This window comes from Dipodomys merriami, unplaced genomic scaffold (assembly GCF_024711535.1).
Source record: "Dipodomys merriami isolate MVZ:Mamm:240054 unplaced genomic scaffold, mDipMer1.0.p SCAF_4, whole genome shotgun sequence".
Taxonomy (NCBI): Eukaryota; Metazoa; Chordata; class Mammalia; order Rodentia; family Heteromyidae; genus Dipodomys; species Dipodomys merriami.
Genome location: NW_027205603.1, coordinates 35,629,745 through 35,653,528, shown reverse-complemented (window position 1 = coordinate 35,653,528; position 23,784 = coordinate 35,629,745). Strand labels below are relative to the sequence as shown.

General features: G+C 38.7%; 1 pseudogene; it reads left to right on the top strand.

Annotated features, from left to right (window-relative positions):
* Window positions 1–295: 295 nt before the first annotated feature.
* On the top strand, window positions 296–20,789 carry LOC138806134 (AMP deaminase 3-like; annotated as a pseudogene).
* Window positions 20,790–23,784: the final 2,995 nt, after the last annotated feature.

Genomic DNA, 23,784 nt, shown 5'->3' with positions numbered 1-23,784 from the left:
AGCCATTCTTTGCTTTGTTATTTTTCAGATCCATTCTTCTGCTTTTCAGTCTAGGTCACCTTCAGATAGAAATTCTCCTGCCTGTGCCTCTTCGATAGGCATAAACCATCACTCTTGACCCGAAGAACAACTTTTTAGACTATTTTGGGGGAAGCATATTTTCAGGTTGAAAATTATATGACCTTGATAAGCCTTTTAGCTCTCAGACATCCAGTTTATGTTGCATAAAATATTTTGATAATATGTCTATATCCTGAGAGATTGTTGGCATAATAAATGGTAAAATATTTGTAAGATGTTCAACAGTGTTAAGCTCCGAGTGAAAGTTCTTTATTTTTATAAAAGCAGTAATGCAAAAGGAAAAAATGAAGGGAGTGAAGGATGGCTCCCAAATGTGGCCCGGGGAGTGGGTGGTGATGGGATTCTCTGTCAAGACTGGAAATGCAGGAGCAGATTTCGGCATATCCGTGGGTGGAATTAGGATTTCTGCCAAAATGCCACACAAATTCCCCAAGCTGCCCCAAGCTTCCCCAAAGATGCCCTGTCCCTCTTCACTGAGCTCGAGGATTATCCCATTGTGTAGAAAAAAGCCAAGGAGCCAGAACTGCAGAAGGAACTGGCTGAGCAGAAGACTGTGGAAACAGCAATAAGTTTCAAAATGATCTGGTCTCTGATGGTGCAGCAAGACTGGAAGGGTCTTCCGGACCCTGCAACCACCCCAGCCATGTCTCCTGTCACCTCTGCCCTGGAGCCACTTCCCAGCCCACAATAGCTCCTTATGCTTTGCCTGAATACCAGTGGGTCACTATCAGCAGAGATAACTGTGCCAAGACTACTGTGAAGGACTATGAACAGGCTCCAGAGCTTGGCCAAGGCCCTAATAAGTTAGGAGAAGTATGCATGACTCATCATCACTTCCCAGGACCACAGCTTAATACCTGGGTCATCGCAGCAGGTTAGCCATCTCTGCATTCCCACAAGAGGGTCTCCCTGACTTCCATCCTCCCTCTCTGCTCCCAGGAAGACACTGCAAAGAGGGGTGCACCAACACCACCCTTCCCCTCCGCCCCCCTCTCCCGCCCCAGGCTGCCTGCTCTGAATGCAAGAGGGCATCCTCTTCATGTTTGATAATGAGAAGATGCTGGAGCATCAGGAATTCCACAGCCTCTCCTGCCCTGACCTGGAGACCTACACGGTAGACATGAGCCACATCCTGATGCTCATCACAGACAGCCCCACAAAAATCTATCGTCAATGGTGACTGAACTTTCTAAAATCCAAGTTCAACTTTCATGGTATGCTAAATGAAATGTCTGAGTTCAAAGAGTTGAAGAGTAACCCTCACAGAGACGTCTACACTGTGAAACAGGTGGACATCTTCTACACAGCGGCCTGCAGGAACCAGATAGCACTTGCTGCGTTTGCACCAAGCACATGTGCCAGATGGTGCCCGGCAGAACTGTGACAGAGAAACCAGGCCAGATGATCACCCTGCGGCAGCTGCTCCACAGCCTTCACTGTGCATGGACCGCTACGCCGGCAGTGTGGATTCGCAGGACGTCCATGCAGGTCTGCAGACACTCCATCACTTTGACAAGTTCAACTCCAAATACAACCCTTCGGGGACTAGTGAACTGTGCAAATTATTTGTTTTTTTTTTTAACTTGGTTTCATTTACCTTGAAATTTTAATCTTGTAAATATTTTTTAAACACTGCCTTTATCTGCCTTTGCTCAGCTAATCAAAGGAGATTATGTCCTGGTCCTCAGAGACAGTTCTTTGTCACTCAAGTGTCCCGTTAATTTGAATGTGGAGACACGGGAAGCAGAGGACAAGGACAGCATAACACTAAGTGGTGAAAATAACCAATAGCTCCATCCTGCTATTCGTGAGGGCTTCACACTGCACTTGCTCTTGGTGCTTACTTGTGAAGTTGGTCATGTCTTCTCACTAATCACTCTCAATGCTTCCTGATGTATAATAATTTATGAAAATAATTAGAGGTAAATCCAATACACCTGACATTGTAAGAAATAATGTTGCTAGACACTGATGTACTTATACCCCTTACTCTGTTGTTCAAGGGGTAACAACCAACAAAATACAGTACAATATTATAAGCAGGAACTACAACACTGATATATCAAACATTTCTTTTTTTAATTTTTTTGGCTGTCATAGGGCTTCAACTCTGGGCTTGGGTGCTGTCCCTGCACTCTTCAGCTCAAGGCGAATGCTCTACCACTTGAGCCACAGCACCAGTTCTGGTTTTCTAGTGGTTTATTGGAGATAAGAATCTCACGGACTTTCCTTCCCTGGCTGGCTTTGAACCATGATCCTCAGATCTCAGCCTCCTGAGTAGCTAGGATTACAGGCATGAGCCACGCTGCTATGACTTCCCATGTTGCCCTTTTATTGCATTGTTAACTTCCTTTCTGTCTCTACCAGCTCTCAGACTGGCAAACACTAATCTGTTCTCCCTGTCAATAATGTCCTCAAAAGATATCATTTTTGACAGAAATTCCAAAACAATTCAGTGAGGTCAGTGTCATCTTTTCCTCAAAAGAAACTGGAACAGTTGGATATTCACATGAAAAATGACAAAGTTGGGACCCTTCCTAGCACCACACTACCCCTTGGTAAGCTTCATGACACAAGTCACAAGAAACAACGGGAAATACTGGTAAGCTGAACTTTATCAAAATGAAAACTTTTGCATCCCCAATTACCATAATGAAAGTGAAAAATGCATCTCACATTTATTCACAAATCATAATTGTTAATATTATTCTGGTACCAAGAATATAATGAACTTAATATTAAGGAGAAGTATAATCAACCTTGTAGAGAGCTGCGAGAGGCCGCACCTGGAAGATGGTGCCAGCTTCCGCCCTCCGCCTTCCCGATGGCGAGTGCTCTCTGTGGTAAACAACTCCTGATATGGCTAAGGCAAAGAATCTGGCTTGCTTCTGCGCACCTGAACCTATTGGCGGTTCCCACGTGGCGTATCAGGGTTGGCTACCCAGCGGGTATTTAAGGCTGTGGGGAATTCTCCCCGGGGTTGGGGTCAGAAGATTACTCAAAGGTCCTGAATAAACTGCAGAGAGAAGAGTCCGGTGTCGCGTCTTCCTTGCTGGTCGAGGCGGTAGCGACACAACCTAACATGAGCAATAACTTTGAGGAGACTTTTTCATAGGTATGATTTACCATATTTGTGAAAGGCTACCCATTCCTCACATGATTGTTTTCAACCTTTGTCTAAAGGAAGTTGGATTTATTTGACTTTATCTACTGATATATGTGATTATCCTCTGCCAATTACCCATGGTGACAGTTTCCATATGCAATGTTTTATAAAGAAATAGGCTGTAATAATGGCAATATAATAACCTGTGAAGACTGATAGAGTCATCTGAATATATATTTTGTTCAGACTGCTTTTGTTGTTTTTAGGTCCCATTATTTTCCTTATATATTATAGATATTTTCCATATGCATCATGGAATAAACATATTGTATCATACACATATGTATATATGTATATACACATAGGCAGATGTATGTATGAATAAATGTATATATGCATAAAAATTGCTGAAAACTTTTTAATAGAAATTGCACTAATCCTGCATACCAATTTAAGGACAGTTGACATTTTTACTAAGTTTTCTCAACTTAACTTAAAATGAGACAATTTAATCAATGAAAATAGTATGTTTCTCCATATATTTAAACACCTGATTATTGTATTTCCTTCTTATTTCATATGTACTTTTGACTACAGGTATTATTTCAAGGACTTTGTTTTAATGTAAAGAGAGTAAGTTTATTTGAAAGTGAAAGGAAAGCACAAAGGGAAATTAGAGAGACTTTATATTTGAAGAGGGTCCCCGAAAAGGAGTCCTTCTACAATTTTTATTATAGATGAGTAATATTTTCTGTATAGATAAACATGCTATGTGGAATTCTTAACAGTTTTATTTCTACTCTATTTTTGCATTGTTGTTTTAACTAAAAATTGCAGCACTATGTGAACAAGAGTATGGAGAGTAGCCATCTCATGTGAAAGCTCAATCCTAAAGTATTTTACTTTCATCACTGCATATGAGGATTGCTGTAGGCACTTTGTGGATGTTCTTTACCAAGATAAAACCATTCCCCATAAGACAAAATGTGCATAACAAATTTTGCTATGCAAAATTTTGTCCAATGCTTTCTTCTCTGTTTCACTTAATGTAGGGAGACCAACAAATCTGGTGGTAAAATAGATGCTTATTTAAATAGTCTCTTCTTAAAGCACATGCAAACTTCATGTGGTATGCCCCTGGCCTCCTCATTCTTAAGTCTGATAAAGAAAAATACCCTCAAAAATAAAAAGGGAACATATTCAAATAAATAAAATCAGAGACAAGAATGGGAACATCATGACAGAAAAAAAGCAAGATTCAGAAGATTATAAGGGAAAATTTTGTAAACCATTATGCCAACAAATTGAGAGTTTTGAAGAAATGGAAGAATTTCTAGAAAATTTTGATATACCCAAACTAAACCAAGATTTAAACCAAATAAATAGACCCATAACAAGTAATGAAATAGAAATGGCAATAAAAGACCACCTATCCAAGAAAAGCATAAGACTAGATGGATTCACAGCCAAATTCTGTAAGGCCTTCAAAGAAGACCTACAATAGTCCTCAAACTCTTCAATGAAATTGAAAGTGAAAGATCACTACCAAACTCATTCTATGAAGTAAGCATAACCCTCAGCCCAAAACAAGTAAGGGACTCATCCAAAGAAAGAGAACTATAAGCCCATTTCTTTGATGAACATCGATGCAAAACTTCTCAATAAAATTCTGGCCAACTGACTTCAATACCCCAACTGACTTCAATACCTTATCAAAAAAATCATATTATGAGCAAATGGGATTTCATTCCAGGAATACAGAGCTGGTTCAATATATGTAGGTCAATTAAAACAATTCAACACATCAACAAGAGCAAGGACAAAAACCACATGATCATCTTAATAGATGCAGAAAAAGCATTTGACAAGATCCAACACCCATTTATGATGAAAGCTCTGGAGAAACTAGAAACCCATGGAACATTCCTCAATATAATAAAGGCTGTATATGACAAACGTACAGCCAGCATTATACTTCATGGTGAAAAGTTAAAACCATGTCCTCTAAAATCAAGAATGAGACAAAGATTTATGTTCTCTCCACTCCTCTTCAATATAGTATTGGAATTCCTATGAAGAGCAATAAGGCAAGAGACAAACATAAAGAGGATCTAAACAGGAAAGAAAAAGAAATAAAACTCTCCCTCAATGCAGATGACATGATCCTGTATTTAAAGAACCCCATAGACTCTTCTCCCAAGTTCTATGAGCTCATCGGAAAGTTTGGCAAAGTAGCAGGGTATAAAATTAACCCACAAAAATCAATAGCTTTTCTGTATGTCAATAATGAGAAGAGAGAGGCTGAAATCAGAAAAGCAACTCCTTTCATAATAGCCTTAAAAAAAGTTAGTAGGAATTAACTTAACCAAATATGTGAAAGACCTCTATAATGAAAAATTTTTAAACCTAAAAAAAGAAATTAAGGCAGAACTAAGGAAGTAGAAAAACCTCCCATGCTTCTGGATTGGGAGGATTAACAAGGTGAAAAATAACAATACCCACCAAATCCTAACAACATTCTTTAATGAAATAGAAGAAGCAATCCAAAAATTCATATGGAATAATAGAAGATACCAAACAGCAAAAACAATTCTTAGCAGGAAGAACAGTGCTGAAGGAATATCAACACCAAACTTCAAACTCTATTACAAAGCCATAGTTATAAAAAAAAAAAAACAGTATGGTACTGGCACATGAACAAGCCTAAGGATAAATGGAATAGAATTGAAGACCCAGAAATAAACCCATGGACTTATGGCCACCTAATATTTCATAAGGAAACCAAAAACACTGGATGGAAAAAAGACAGCCTGTTCAACAAATGGTGCTGGAAGAATTGACTATATACATGTAAAACACTGAAATTAGATTCTTATTTATCACACTGCACCAGAATCAATTCCAAATGGATCAAAGACCACAACTTAAGACCAGATATCCTGAAAATATTATAGGAAGGGTTAAGGGGAATACTAGGGCTCCTTGGCACAGGGCAAAACCTCCTAAGTAAAAATCCAGAAACAGAACAAATAAAAAAAATGGCTGGATTAATGGGATTGCCCTAAACTGCAGAGTTCTTGCATGGCAAAGAACATAGCTAGCAAGATTAATAGAAAGCCCACAAATTGGGAGATCTTTACTAGCTACCCAAAAGACTAAGACTTCATGTCTAAAATATACTTGGAGCTCAAAAAAGTAAACTCCCAAAAAACAAATCCTCAAAAAACAACAATCCCATTAATAAGTGGGCTAAAGATTTAGAGAGCTCTCTGAAGTAGAAATAAAAATGGCCAATAGACACATCAAGAAAAGTTCAACATCTCTGGTCACAAAAGAAATGGAAATCAAAGCCACATTGAGATTCCACCTCATCCCATTTAGAATAGCCATTATCAAGAAAATGAATAATAACAGATGCTGACAGGGATATGGCCAAACGGGAATATTACTACACTATTGGTGGGAATGGAAACTGGCTCAAACACTCTAGAAAGCAGTATAGAGATTACTAGAAAGGGTAAACATAGAGCTCCCCTATGACTCAGAAAATCCACTCCTGGACATTTTCCCAAATGACCACAAACAAGACCACATTAAATCTACCAGCACAAGATGTTCATAGCAGCATTATTTACCATAGCTAAGGTATGGAATCAACCCAGATGTTCCTCAGTAGATAATAGATCAAGAAAATATGGTACATATACACAGTGGAATTCTATGCTTCTGTCAGAAAGAATAACATCATTGCCCTACTTATAAGCAAACAGAAGGACTTGGAAAACATATTAAGTGAAGCAAGCCAGACCCAAAGAAACATAGGCTGCACAGGTTCCTTCATTTGTAATAATTAGACACTATGTCTATGATATTCTTAGCAAAGGATCACAATAACTCAATAGCTACATGCATATGACCATAAAAAGTGATGCTTATCAAAATGAACTCCAAGAAATGGAAACAAGAGGTGTGTGTGTGTGTGTGTGTGTGTGTGTGTGTGTGTGTGTGTGTGTGTGTGTGTGTGTGTGTGTGTGTGTGTGTGTGTGTGCTGTATGCTGTTCTTTCTTTTTCTTTTCTTTTTCCCCTTTGGTTTTCTCCTTGTCATTGTTTTTGATTTCTGTATCCTTTGTCTTATATGTAAGTTTGTCTTGTATGAAAGTCTGAGGAATGGAAGAAATGTTGGGGCAAAGTATGAACCAATGCAACAGTGAGACTCACCAGATACTATGTTGGAAATGAACTTTACAAATTGGGGGTAGGGGGAAGAGGAGCAAGAAAAGTGGGAGAAAACGAAGAAGGGGATAACACTGTTTAAAAAGAAATGTACATATTATTTTACTTATGTAACTACAATGCCTCTGTACATCATCTTTACAATAATATTTTTTAAAAAGAAAAAAATGCCCTCTTTTTCCCTCTCTGAACTTTGGACTCCTGAAAAATGATATTTTATTTAGTTAGTTATTATTTAATTTACCCCTTCTCATCTTATTTTCAGTGAAGATACTTGTGATCACTCACAGCAATGGAAGATAACTGGCCACAAAAGTAGAAGTTCTATGAATATAGAATGTGAAGCAACTGAGTGTGTATGTACTAAGGGTAAAACAGAAAATTAAGTCACCTTTAGCACTAGTGTTCAAGTACAACTTAAAGGCTATATTAAAAAGTTGTGAAAATATTTCTTGCTATAATTTTTACTCCTTTCAAAGCAGGCCTCGTCCCCTAGAGATATTTATGAGAATGTGGCAGTAAAGAAAAGATGCTAATGTCTTCTCTATTTGAGAAATATATAGCTTGATCTTATTAAAGCCCAGGGGATCAAATTGATCTCATTAAGGTTGATACTTGTGTGAAATCTTCATATTCTCAATTTTTATGCCATTTGACTTTGAAAAATCATATCTTAAAGATGTTAATATTCATTCTCCATTATTGGCTTGCACAGTATCCCCTCTTGTTCAGTTTCATTAACTTTCTATTCCTTACAATTGAGGTAAATGAACTTAATAAGCTATCATTCTTTTCCCTGGACCACTAGCTCATCCCTTTCTCTCTTGGAATTAATAAATAACAATCACCACAAAGACTTTCCTTATTTAACGAACTTAGGATACATTATTATTCTTATTGCTTAGTCTTTCCTCTAATGTGGTAGTCTCATTTCTCTTCGTTTCATTAGAATTTATGGTCACAGTAGCAATCAAACTCTATACTCAAGAGACTTAATTGGGATGATAATAGAATATAGAAAGGATATCTGCTGAGCTGCATATATGAGTAGTTAAGGACTGAACAGAAATAACTAACATTATGTATGACATTGTGATAATTTATCATTCTCAAGATAATTAGCATATGATTTACACAATACCCAAGTTCTTCTTGTGCATATTTATAGTCCCTCCTTTTTAAAATGTTTTTCTCTGAATATCTTCCCATGAGATTGTCAATACTTAATCTATAATCTTTAAGAATCAATTATACCCATTCTCTCTGCTCTTTTCTAGCTCTTTCTCAGCTCTTTCCTTCTCTTCTCTTTCCCAGTTCTCCTCTCTTTCCCAGCACTCTCTCTCATTCCCAGCTCTCTCTCTCTTTCCCAGCACTCTCTCTTTCCCAGCACTCTCTCTCTTTCCCAGTTCTCTCTCTTTCCCAGCTCTCCCAGCTCTCTTTCCCAGGCCTTTCCCCACCACGTGGAAGACCAAGATGGTCTGGTGCCAGCCGGAATGATGAATAGACCTACCCCTTACCTGAAAAAAAATGGAATCAATTATACCCAAAGGAAATTAATTATATTAATCTCCATATATTCTAAGTGCAAAGATTATGCTTAATGAAAGTAACAGAGATGTTTTCCATCTATTTCTCCAATTTCATTCAAATAGAGAAGATGGCCATGGTACTTAGGAAGTCTTAGCCTAAAAGCGAAGCATGAAATGTTATGCTAACAGAATGAATACTACCACTAGGTGATATTTTATGAAACCTAATGAAACAAGATTGTAATTCCATTGAAAGACACATAATTTTGGATTATGTGTCTTTTATGCCTGATAAAAGCACATGCACATATGAGGATATCTGTGAACCTGTGGGTAGACATGTTAGAGAACAAACATATGACAATCAAAGGGAAAATTGGGAACGCAGAAGACACCAAGAGGGGACTGTGTTGCCATTTGATCAAAAGCAGATGCCCTCCAAGGCAGGATACAGATTTTATTCCAGACAGAAGAATTTGGAACAAAACTGGTATAAAGAAACACATTTTCTTTTTAGAACCATCCCACCAAAAAAATATGAAGGAGCCAAGCTACCTGCCAGTAGCTCCCAAGAGTTACTACTTATGGGATAGAGAGTAGGGGTTTGATAATATAATTCTCTAGCACTTCTAGCTCACTGTGCACAAGAGCCCTTGGGGCTCTTCAAAAAGCCCTCAGACATGGAAAGAAGAAGCATACTCACAAGAATGATAGGTTGATGGAGTTTTAAGGAATTTGGACATCTGTTACACAGCTTGCTGCCGTGTGAGACCACTCTGAGCCCACATGCAAAGAAAGAAATAATGACTCTGGAAACAGCATTCAGTCAACAACAGATGGACAGTTAGTGGATAAACACCCAGTTTCTTCTATGCTCATTGACATAACAGGGAGGCATGTTCTGCACTGCCTCCCTGGGTAAGTGGGCCACACGTGGGAGAGAAAGATTTATGCTAACATAACTACACCAGAAAGAGCAGTCAATGAGGTTTCAGTGACTTTCAAATCTCTGATGCCCTGACATGAGCTTCCAAATTATATAGGAAATCTGCCATGGCAAGGAATCAGGATAATGGCACAGTCTAAATGGTAGGTGAGCAAGAACTATCCAAGGGCAGAACACAAAGCCTGTTGCATGGTTTCACTTCTTACATAAGTGAAATGTAATTTTGTGCATGTCCTGGGACTTGAACTCAGAGTCTGCGGGTGTTCTTGACTTTTACTTGCTTAAGGCTAATACTCTACCATTTCAGCCACAGATCCACTTTTTTGCTGATTAATTGAAGATAAGAGTCTCATGGACTTTCATGCCTAGACTGGCTTTGAACTTTGTTCCTCAGCTCCTGAGGATCTGTGCCACTGGCAACTGGCTTGAAAATGTTTAAGCTTGGAAGACAAGTACTGTAAGTGACTTTTCATTTCCCCCCAGGCTTTTCAGCCAAGAGCCCTTAAATAAACAAACAGTGGAAAACACAAAAATCCATTATCAAACTGTGGCACACTGTGATTTTTGTAGTTTCTTTATTATATTAATATAAAATACACTACTTTCTTGTGGGGGATGTGTGCGCACACGTGCACACATGCATGCATACTAGTACTGGGGCTTGACCTTAAGGCTTGTGCACCGTCTCTTAGTTGTTGTTGTTTTTCACTCAAGGCTGGCATTGTATTACCTGAGCCACAGCTCCACTTCCAGCTTTGTTGTAGTTAATTGGAGGTAAGACTCTCATGGACTTTTCTGGTCAGACTGATTTTGAACCATGATTCTCAGATCTCACCTTCTCACGTAGCTATGATTACAGCCATGAACCACCAGCACCCAGCTTCCCTCCCTCTTATTCCCTCCCTTATTGGTGCTGCTCAAGGTGTTCTGGTTATGGGTACAAGGTGAATCACCAGTGCATATGGAGACTGAAAAACCTTCTGATACCTGAGTCATTATACAATCCAAAGCTTTTTTGTGATAAAGATAATGTTGCTGGAGTCTGGAACAAAAGCCCCAGCTCCGAGAGTCCCAGTGGACTAGGCTAGGTCACTTGTGCTAGTAAGATATTAAAGAGACAAGTAGTAGTGAATGAGAGAGAAAGATTTATTATAACATAACTACATCAGAAAGAGCAGACAAAAGGGTTCTGTGACCCTCAAGTCTCTCTTTGGGGCTCTGACACGAGCCTCCAGATTATATAGGAAAAGAGCAAGAGGAATTCATCGTTCACTAGGGTTGGCCAGACAGTAGTCTGGTTGATCATTATCTAAGGATTGGTCAGTCATAGTCTTGTCAAGATAAGAAATGAGAGAAGAGGATGACAGTTGCCAGTGACGTTTATGGATCAGCAGCTGTCATTCCTGAGTTCAAGGTGACTGCAGAAGTGGTAGACTCCAGAGGAGAAGGTTAAGGAGGAATAAACAGAGTCAGCAAGGACAAAACCAGAGGCAGTCAGTTAAGCCAGGGACAGGTGCTCTCTTTCACAGACATGACTTTCAATGAGGAACTTTGACCTTAGAAGAAGAAATTAACTTTTTCTGCTCATTTTTCCCAGTATAGTTTCAAGTAATAGTAATCTTCACAGCTGAGGCTCTGTACAGAAAGCAAGGTCACCCAGCAATCCCACTTTTATGCATTTACCCAAACGATCACAAACAAGGCCATACTAAAACTACCAGCACAACTATGTTTATTGCAGCATTATTCACCATAGCTAAGATATGGAACCAACCCAGATGCCCCTTAGTAGATGAATGGATCAAGAAAATGTGGTATATATACACAATGGAATTCTATGCCTCCATCAGAAAGAATGACATTGCCCCATTTATTAGGAAATGCAAAGACTCTGAATAAATTATATAAGTGAAGTAATTATATTAAGTGAAGTAAGCCAGACTCAAAGAAACATAGGTCCCATGGTTTCCCTTATCTGTAATAACTAGTATATGTCTAGGACAAGCAGAAGAGGTCAAAAGCTATGCACATATGACCATATAAGATGATGTTAAGTGAAATAAACCCCAAGATAGGGACACAAGAAGTTTTATCTTTGTTGCTGTTCTTCATGTACTTATAATGTACTATGTACTATGTGATTTTTTTTTGTTCTTCCCCCCTGGTACAACCCCTGATGTCACTGTATTTGATTCTCATGCCCTGCATCTTGTATATACATTTTTCTAATTTGGGGAGGGGAAGGGAAATAACAAAATGCTAAAATAAGGGTACATGATGACCCATTGTAACAGTAAGTTGTACAAGACAATATGTTGAAAACAAACTTTACAACTTTGCGGGGGGGAGAGAGGAGGGAGGAGTTGGGGAGGTGGGAAGGAAGGGGATGGTAGGGGAAATATAAAGGAGGGTGTAACAATGCTCCATAGTTAATGGACTTATTACCTTGCTCATATAACTGTAACCCCTCTGTACATTATCTTTACAATAAAAATATATTTTAAAAAGAACTGCTATTATTTTTCTAATACTATAACTCATACCTGAGTTCATGAATATCAAAATATAATATTTGAGCTTAATTTACTGTTTCATATCTGTTTTATTTTTCAAAAGCTAGTAAGAACCCACAATAATTAACAGCAAATAATTTGTATGTTTCTAAAATGCTTTGTAGAAATATGTCTCGATGCTCAGTTTTTCAAATGGCACTACTCTTAAAAGCAATAAATGTGACCCTCTGGCTATCAAAAAAAAAAACTTGGGACTGGGAAGGTGGCTCAGTGGTAGAGTGCTTGCCTTGCATACATGAGGCTCTGGGTTCGATTCCTCAGCACCACATAAGCAAAAAGAAAAAAGCCGAAGTGGCGCTGTGGCTCAAGTGGTAGAGCACTAGCCTTGAGCTGAAGAGCTGAGGGACAGTGCCCAGGCCCAGAATTCAGGCCCCACAACCAGACCCCCCCACCAAAAAACCTTTGTATGCCAGGATGTGTAAAAGTAGGGCTGGGAAGATGGCTCAGTGGTAGAGCACTTGCCTTGCATGCCTGAGACCCTGGGTTTGATTCCTCAGCACCACATAAGCAAAAAGAAAAAATGCCGGAAGGATTGTAAAAGTAGCTCAGTATCAGAAAAGCAAGAGTGAAGAAAAAATGCAGTGAGGGTCAAGAGCAAGAGTTAGGGCATGACTCATTCCTTCTGTACAAATTGATTGTCTCTTCAGAGTATCCATCTGAAACATGATAGAAGAAAAATTACCCCTTAGGGCATCTATTTTCTTGAGGGCACTAGCTTCTCTGTAACTCCTGGGTTAGTCAGATCCTTCAGAGTCTCCTTCTCTGCAGTTCCATGGAGCTTCCACACAAGTTGAAGTCTGATGTTGCCCATACCCAAGGCACTGCAGAGCATGCACAGGGATTAAAGCAATTTTCACCGTAGTCTCTACAGGTGATGGCTGCTGCAGTAATGATACACCACACCCTCACTGCTAGGTCTTCCAAAGAGCCCATGCCCATCCCTGCTGTCTCTGTTCTTGCTAGTTTCTGAGGTTGTGACCAAAGTGACTCAGTGTTTAGCACGGGCTTATGTCCTGTATCATATGTAATGAAACTGGGTGCAGCTGGCTCATTCCTGTAATCCCATCTACTAAGAGTTCTGAGATCTGATGATCGTGGTTCAAAGCCAGCCCAGACTGGAAAGTCTGTGAGGCTCTTATCACAATTAACCACCAAACACTGGAAGTGGAGCTGTGGCTCAAGTAATAGAGTAATAGCCTTGAATATAAAAGCTCAGGAACAGTGTTCAGGCCCTGAGATCAAGCCCCCAGGACAGGTACAATATATAATATATATAATGTATATATCTATAGACAAAGATATATAACAACTCATTCATATTACTGAAAAATTCATCTGTTAAACATGGTGTATTGGCCTCACTAAGCCCAAGCTGTTACATATATTCAAATAGTTACTTATTTTGGAACTAGAAGGAAATAAATTAATCTATAATTTAATAAGCAATCACTAACCTACTCCTGGAAATTAATCTGAGAAATTCTATAAATTGAAAGATTTGAAGAAAAAAGGAATTAGTAAATAATGATGGATCAATCTAATGATTCTTATTTCATCTTGAAATAATTATTATTTTAAGTACTGTAAAATAAAAATATTTCAACCTGTTTATGGCATAATCTTAGATTACAAAAGCAGAGTACAGTAATTTGAAATTATGATACAAAATTGCATTGATCAAAATAGGCTAAATATCAGGGAGGGAGAAACAACTTGCTAAGTGGCTCAGTCCATAATCCTAGTTACTTGAGAGACAGAGAGCAAGATCCAGAGACCTCAGTTCGAGGCTAGGTAATGGCTGAACACAGTGCCAGGCACCTGTTATTCAAACTAGAGGATGGGAAGCACAATGGCTGGGTGTAGTTATGTGTATCTGTTATCCTTAGCAATACAGGGAAGCACAAGAAAGGAATCATATCCCAGACCAGTCTGAGCAGAAAGCAAGACCCTGCCTTGAAAATAATCATGACTACTTACAAACAGAAATTACTAGACATACCAGTGTCAAATATCAGGCAAACAAGCAGCAATAGGAATCTGAGGTCTGTTCCAGTGATAGAGTCCCTGCCTAGAATCCAAGCCCTGAGGTCAATCTACAGTACTGGAGGCAGGGGAGAAGGACACCAAAAAGGACAATAAGCTTTGTGTTGACTGCTACAAGAAAATCTGTTACAATTTTAGGAGTTTCTAACCCTGAATTTAATTATTGTCCATCATGCTGGCTGTTTTCTTGGAGTCTGCAGATGAAAGGCATCCTTTCTGAATCACTATACTATTTAGTTACTATGCTAATCACTAAAGTTCTGCCTTACAATCAGAAATCATTGGACATGTCAATGTCAAACATCAGGCAAACAAGCAGCAACAGGAATCTTAGGTCAGCCTGTCCTGTTTGCTCAAGCACAGTGTGCTTACTGAGTGCATCCTGGAAGGTCTGAAACTGTAGTAGTCCATTACCCAGACAGCACACCTTCAATTCGTCTGACTTCATATTACAATTCATCTTACACTGTCTGTTTGGCTCCTAGTGCTAATATCACTCAAGAGAATCTAAGAGGATTGCATCCAAGAACACTGATGACAATCACCCAGCACAAACATTTTGCAGAGATGGGCACTTGATTGAACATTTCCTCTTCCAGCTCAGGAAGGTCATATTTTCAGTTTATTTTGCAATACTTCAACACTTGCCCAGATCCTGTGTGGGTTATCTGTTTCACTAGGAAAGGTAATTTATCCAGTCATTTCAAATTGAAGCTCAAAATCTATGTACCATTCATAATTCAATATGGATATAAGAAAAAAATTCTAGAATCTTATGGGTTATTAAACACTATATTTTACTTGTGAAGAAAATTGCAGAATATCTTCAAGCCAAGTTCCTAGGCTCTCCCTGGAGCCAGAGATACAATAGATCTCACTGTTTCTTGCAGAAGCTTCCCAGACATGAGATGATTCTCTGACAGGAACCCTAAAAATCAATACTCTGAGCTGAGAAAAATTACATCTCAGCAGTCTGTGAAGAAAACAAAACCAAAATATTCTAGATAAGCATTTATTCTACAGTACACAAGTGTTGCTACTTAGAAAGGAGAGGCACTCAATTTCATTGGCCACAAAGATTGGCAAAATGCAGTAAACTTTAAAAGTTTAAATATACAGAGCATTGATCACAGCGTTTTATGTGACAATGATGGGAAGAGTCTTTCCTTGAAGGAAATCACAACAGACTCCAAATAGAAGGCTGACCATGTCCTAATTTAACAACAGACATATAGTTGCAAAACCCTTTCAATGAGATAAGCTAAATTCTCACTAGAAAAACATATTATATATATATATATATATATATATGTATGTATGTATATGTTACAGTCATGCATCTTACATGATTTAAATATTCAGAATTAAAATAATTAAGCAGTTATCTGTGAGTTAGGTTTTAAAAGGTTTTCTGAGCTGAGCACTGATGGCTTATAACTATAGTTCTAGCTATTCAGAAGGCTGAGAACTAGAGGACCAATGTTTGATGCCAACCCAGGTAAGAAGTTGAAAAGACTCCAACTCCAAAATACCCAGCCAAACACAGGGCTAGAGGTGTGGCTCAAGTGGTAAAACCCTAGCTAAGCAAACATGAAGCCCTGAGTTCAAACCATAATATTCATTTTTTAAAGTTTTTTATAGGTTGACTATTGAGAATTTTTGCTAAAAAGTGGTGATGCTTTTGTGGCAAGACTGTCTTAGTTAATATTTAATTGAAAATGTTATAGAAAAATAGAGCATTCCCAATAAAAACAAAAATGTGTAACTCTTTTATAAACAAAATTAAATTCAATTTAAAAGAATTCAAAGGCCAACAAAGTGGTTCACATCTGCAATCTAAGTTTCTTGAGATGCAGAGATCAAAGAGGATCTCCACTGGAGGTTAGTCCACAGGAGCAAACGGTAGTGAGACCCCCCACCCATTGGAACAAGTAGTTGAGCATGGTGATTTGCACCTGTGATCCCAAATGTCAGCAGTAAGAGGCTCATGATTCAAGGCCAGCGTTAGCACAAAAAATAATAATAATAACTAAAGCAAAAATAAAAGATAAAAGAAAATCTTGAAAAGTAGCTCAAGTCCCTGAATTCAGAGCATTGCTCCATTAATGCCCCTCCCCCAAAAAATAGAATTGAAGAATAAAAAAGGATATCAAATTAGCAAACTGGACTCAATAGCCTTCAATACATAAAAATAACTAGTCAGAAGCCGGGTGCTGGTGGCTCATGCCTATAATCTGAGCTACTTGGGAGGATGAGGATCACAGCCTGGGCAGTTCTAAGTCCATGAGAGTCATCTCCAATTAGCCACCAAAAAGAAAAGAAAAAGAGAGAGAAAAAAGGGAAGGAAGGAAGGAAGGAAGGAAGGAAGGAAGGAAGGAAGGAAGGAAGGAAGGAAGGAAGGAAGGAAGGAAGGGAGGGAGGAAGGGAGGGAGGGAGGGAAGGAGAAGGGAGGGAGGGAAAAAGGAAAGGAAAGGAGAAAGGAAAGGGAAGGGAAAGGAAGGAAAGGAAAGGGAGAAAAGGGAAAGGAAGGAAGAAGGGAAGGGAGGGAGAGAGATAAAAAGAGAGAAGGAAGGAAGGAAGGAAAGAAGGAAAGAAGGAAGGAAGGAAGGAAGGAAGGAAGGAAGGAAAGAAGGAAGGAAGGAAGGAAGGTAGGAAGGAAGGAAGGAAGGAAGGAAGGAAGGAAGGAAGGAAGGAAGGAAGGAAGTGAGGGAGGGAGGGAGGGAGAAGAGAGGGAGGGAGGGAGGGTGGAGAAGAGAGGAAGGGAGGGGAAAGGGAAGGGAAGGACAGGGAAGGGAAGGGAGAAAGGGGAAAGGAAGGAAAAGGGGAAGGGAGGGAGAGAGAAAGAGAAAAAGAGAGAAGGAAGGAAAGAAGGAAAGAAGGAAGGAAAGATGGAAGGAAGGAAGGAAGGAAGGAAGGAAGGAAGGAAGGAAGGAAGGAAGGAAGGAAGGAAGGAAGGAAGGAAGGGAAAGAAGGAAGGGGGAAGGGAAGAAAGGAAAGGGAGGAAGGAAGGCAAGCCAGAAATGGGTCTGTGGCTCAAGTGCAGAGCACTAGCCTTGAGCACAAAAGTTCTGTGACAACACTCAGACCCTGAGTTCAAGCCCCAGGACTGACACTAAATAAATGAATAAATAAATGGATAGGTTCTAAACTGGTTCTAGGCTATAATATTGAGGAGAATTCTATTAAATAGAAAATAAATTATAAATGCTTAGAAATAAATGTAACAGAACTTTTGCAAAACCTGTACATGGAAAACTTTTTAAAAGTTCCTTAAGGAGATGACAGAAACTTGGACAAAAAGAAATACATGTTCAGAGATTAGAGAGAGGAAGATAGTTTTTGATTCCAGATAATGTAACACATCCTAAAGACATCAGATCTCACTCAGTTGATTCATGTATTTAAGGTTGTCCTTCCTGGCCTCTCTAATTAAAACTGTGCAAAACTAGCACCTGAGTAGACTGGTGGAATGGTGAAGTAAACTAGAGTACAAATACTGACCTCAAAATAAAATGAAAATCTAATATATGACCGAGATAGTATCTCAAATCACTGACATGAGATATGGAACCAATCCAGATGCTCCTCAGTAGACAAATGGATCAAGAAAATGTAATATATATATATATATATGTATATATATTATATATGTATATATATGTATATATATATATATCACATTCCGTCAGAAAGAATGACACTGCTCCATTTGTAAGAAAATAGAAAAACTTGGAAAAAAAATCATATTAACTGCAGTAAGCCAGACCCAAAGAAACATAGATCCCATGGTTTCCCTAATTTGTAATAATTAGTATATGTCTAGGGTAATCCTAGCAGATGAACAGAATAGCTCAATAGCTATGTACATATGACCATATAAGATAATGCTAGGAGAAATGAACTCCAAGACATGCACACAAGAGGTTTTTCTTTGTTGTTTTTAATGTACTATGAGATTTCTTATTTCTTTTGTATATTTCCACTATGGTTTTATCCCCTGTTGTCACTGTATTTGATTTTGGTAACTTGTGTATTGTATATACATTTATCTGAATTTGGGAAGGAAAGGGGAACAACAAAATGATGAGACAAACAGTGATACTCACAATACAATATGTTGAAAATGAACTTTACAACTTGGGGAGGGACTGATGGGGAGGGAAAGTGGAAGAAAAATGAGGGAGGGGGTAACAATGTTCGACATGAAATGTACTCACTACGTTACTATGTAGCCGTAACCCCTCTGTACATCACCTTGAGAATAAAATAAAATTTTAAAAAAGATGAAATTGAATCCCTAACACATACCTTTCACAATAATAAATCCCAATAAATATGAGAAATAAATGTTAAAAACCCACATAATTTGAGTGCTAATTTTTAATAAATACCCTACTCTTTAACAATTGAATAATTTGTTACTTAGTGCTATGAAAAACAAACATGTGATAGTTATTTGTTAGTAATTTCATCAAATCTAAAGTGTGATTAGTTAAAAGATTGCAGTGTTATTTTATATACCATCAAGAAGGAAACAAGCTATGGGTCAAACTACAACACACTTCCTTATTATTTTAAGAGGCAGAACTATAATTAAGCAGCAGTGGTTCATGCCTGTAATACTAGCTACTCAGGAGGCTAAGATATGAGGATCATGGCTCAAAGCCAGATCAGGCAGGAAAGTACAGCCAACTATTATTTCCAAGTAACCAGCACCCCCAAAAAGGGTGAAACTGAAGTTGTGGCTCAAGTAGTAGACTGCTAGCCTTGAGGGCAAAGAAACAAAAATGCTCAGGAAGAGTGCCCAGGCCCTGAGTTTAAGCTCTAAGACAAACATCAAAAAATAAAGAAAGAAAAAAGTTAATTAAAATTTCTTGAAGACTGCTTTGTATTTCCTATTGATTATTCTACATTGAATTACATTTCATCACAGAATGATTAATGTCTATGGTTTTTCGCATCTGGTTTTTCGCCATGATCCACATCATGTTGTGGCACTTAAAACGATTAATAAAGGAGATGCATAGCCATAGTTCACTAGAAGCTAAGGAATTTTTAAGCATTACTTTCTAATTCTCTTTCAAGACATGCTGGTCCACTCTGCAAGCTTTCACACAGCTCTTTGATGTGTGCAGCTAATGACAACTTTGTATAGCTGCCACCTGCTCAGTCATAGCTTTACAATTCTATTTCATAGATGTTAAGTGTATAATAATGTGCTCTTTGCAGCAATGCACTATACTATAAGCCCGGCACTATTTACCAAAAAAGAAAAATTCAGCCTCTATAATTTACATGACCTAATCCAAAGATGAATCCTAATACATATGTTAGGGTCTTACAGATAAGGAAGCTAAGGCTCAGGAAGGTTGAGGGACTTTGCTAAGACCACACAGGTTAAACTTGGGAAAACCAGTGTTCAAGCCTAGGCTAGTATGGCTTTAAAAGCTATGTTCCCTAGCCCAGCTCTATAGTCTGCCCATGAGTTGTTTAGGGTCTACTTGGAAATAGACAATAAACTTTCAATATTGAGGAAGGATTCATTTGGTAGAAACTTTAATGAGGAACTAGAATGTCTAGCACATTCCATTGCTGAGCTGAGGCTGAATAGAATAGGAATTTCCTGGGTGAAGAACTGAGCTAAGGTTGCTGACACAGGGAATAATGACTTGTGGCATTGCATGAAGCATTCACTATGAACACTAGCAAATGACCATGAATTTAAGAAGGTTTGAATCAGTAGAACTAAGCCTATGCTGTTCCTGGACTTGAGATCAACCCCATTTCTGATTTGACCCTGTGGTTGTCTATGCACCCTTTCCCTGATGTAGTTGGTAGGTACAAAAAGGACTAAATTGCTTATTAGCACAGAAACAAAATCCCAATTTTTGACAGATAAATGATAGATAAAAGCACCTATAGATCCTCACACATACAAGCATCTATAATTACCTTGCGAATACCTTTCAGTCTATAGTCTTTCTGCTTCTTTTCCACTTTTAGAGTTCCCTTAATGTATATTTGTTGTAATTTCATTTATATGAAGGTTTACAGAATAAGAGGATCATATCAATTTATATGACCCAGACCATAAATTTAACTGTTTGAACATTCTAATTTTATGCTCTAGATATTCTAATTCTAGAGATTCTAAAATTCTAGCATCAAAGATGTTTGTAGTAATTGGGAAGACTGAAAACATGAGCGCCAATTTTGAAGCACATTCCACATCCATTGGTGAAGTGACTGGAAATCCAGATGATAAAGGAAGCAGGTAGTTATGAAACAGATTGATCATGAGATGATAACAGTTAAAGTGGATGACAGGGTTTCATTTGTATCCTTTTGTGGAAGCACAAAATTTTAATAGTAAAAATATTTTTAGCAAAAAGAAATGTTTCATAAAATTAGAAGAAACAATACTTAATACTTAAAGACAGCCATCTACAGTGTTTTTGTTCTAATGGTTCATGGCTTTCTGTGTGTTATTTATATAATTAAGAAAACATTTTCTCATTACAGAAAACATTCAATTTCCCCTTTGATACTGATTTGAACCTAAATTACCCACTTTGATCTCTGAATTATAAAAAGAAGCCCCTGATAAGTGGGGCTTGCTTCCGAAGTAAGGAGACTTGGTCTAAGTAACATGGCTTTGTTCTCACAGTGGTGCCTCGCTGCATGGAGGGGGCTTTTCACCAAGCTCTGAAAAGCCAAGAGGTGAGAGAGGCCATTCACTGTTTGTATATGTTTTTTATTGTAAAAAATACTGTACAGAAGGATTACATTTACATGAGTAAGGTTACCTCCTCCTTTGTTTTTCCTCTACTATCCCTTCCCTTCCCACCTCCCCACCTCCTCCCTGCCCGGCCCCAGTTGTAAAGTTCGTTTTCAACATAGTATCTTGTACATCTCATTGTTACAGTGGGTCATCCTGTATCCTTATTTCAGCATTTTGTTATTTCCTTTCCCCTCCCCAGATTAGAAAAATATATATACGAGATGCAGGGCATCAGAATCAAATATAGTGAAAATAAGGGTTATACCATGGGGGGGAGGGAAACATACAAAATAAACAAAAAAAATCACAAGGTACATTATAAATGCATTAAAACAACAGCAAGAAAGATAAAACCACTTGTATCCCTGTCTTGGGGTTCATTTTACTTAGCACCATCATATATGGTCATATGTATATAGCTTTTGGGCTTCTCTGCTTGTCCTAGACATATACTAGTTATTGCAAATAAGGGAAACCATGAGACCTGTTGCTTTGGGCCTGGCTTACTTCATTTAATATAATTTTTTCCAAGACTTTTCATTTCCTAATAAATGTGGCAATGTCATTCTTTCTGATGGAGGCATAGAATTCTATTGTGTATATATACCACATTTTCCTGATCCATTCATCTAGTGAGGGCCATCTGGGTTGGTTCCATATCTTAGCTATGGTAAATAATGCTGCAATAAACATAGTTGTGCTAGTAGCCTTAGTATGGTCTTGTTTGTGATCATTTGGGGTAAATGCCCAAAAGTGGGATTGCTGGGTCATAGGGGAGCTCTATGTGGAGTCTTTTGAGGAACCTCCACACTGCTTTCCAAAGTGGTTGAACAAGTTTACATTCCCACCAGCAATCCAGTAGTGCTCCCTTTTGGAGAGGCCATTCATTGAATTACAGATGTCATGCTGTTTAGCCTTAGCTTTGGCTTTTGCTATGGAGAATGCTGGCCTTCAGTTTCCCTTAAATGATTTGATTCATTCACTTCTGAGTAGCCTATAAGTATCTCCCTATATGGCAAACTTGAGGTGTATCCCCATATAGTAAGTTTAAGTTGATCCCTGAGCTACTTCCTTAGATGAAAAGTTCTACTTGCACCTAAGTATTTTCATCTAAGGTCTGCTTTTGTTAAACCTTGGTATCTACCCTAAGCATGTAGCTTTTGTCTTTAAAAAAAAAAACAACCCAACAGTGATACCCACAAGACAATGCATTGGAAATGAACTTTACAACTTGGGGGAGGATTGAGGGGAGGGAAAGTGGGAGAAAAACGAGGAAGGGGGTAACAACGTTCAACAAGAAATGTACTCACTACCTTATGTATGTCATTGTAACCCCTCTGTACATCACCTTGACAATAAACTTAAATTAAGGGGGGAAAAGCTTTGTTCAGGCTTGATTCTGGGCTGCAGGTCTTTGCGACAGGAGTTCACCTGCAGTCACTGCTCGCCAATAGACTCCAATCCCACCACTCCAAATGTGGCCTCTCAGTTTCTCACTATACAACACTTCACACCCCACAGTTTCATGATTTTGGGTGGGGAGAGTGTTTATATTTTCTGTTTTGTGCCACTCCCAGGGCTTGAACTCAGGGTCTGGATGAGCTTGTCTGCTTAAGTCTAGCAGACTACCACCGGAGTTACAACTCCAGTTGTATGTACTTATGGATAATTGCACAACAGATTGTGCATCTTTTCAATGCTATTCTGAATATCTAATATGGGTACTGTATAACAAAAGTAGGCTTCTTTTGCCTCACAGTACTAGGGGGATACGGTCTAGGGGTATTCCTGATGATGGCCCTTTGCTGGAAGAGTCCTGAGGCAGGACAGAATGAGCTATCAAAAGACAGGGAACAAGGGCTGGGAAGGTGGCTCAGTGGTAGAGTGCTTACCTTGCATGCATGAGGCTCTGGGTTCGATTCCTCAGTACTACATAAGCACAAAAAGCCAGAAGTGGCACTGTGGCTCTATCACTATCAAATGATAGAGCACTAGCCTTAAGCTGAAGAGCTGAGGGACAGTGCCCAGGCCCAGAGTTCAGGCCCCATGACCAGAAAAAAAAAAAAGACAGGGAACAAGAGACATATAGGTATGTGTCTACTTCACTGATTATTCTCTTTCTTCTTGTAAGGCTTTCAGGATCCAATCCTGGCATCCCTATCCTAATGACTTTAAACTTAATCAATTCCCAAATGACCCATCTCCAAACACCACAGTTGACTGGTTTCTATTCTCTAAAGTCTTTGGAGATGAGCCACATCCAAATTGTAGTACCAACTGTATCCACTGCAGAAACAGAAAGAATTGTATTTATTGGTTACAAGAGAGAAGCGCTCCAGATGAGTTCCCAGGTGTACATCTGGACAGCCTTTCCTGTGCCAAACCTGCTGACATGCTCTGAGGTCCCAGAAGAGATTCACAGAAGTTGCTCCTCCAATATATGACCTTCTAGCTGATATTGGTGTTGCAGTGAACTCCAACTTTGTGCTGCT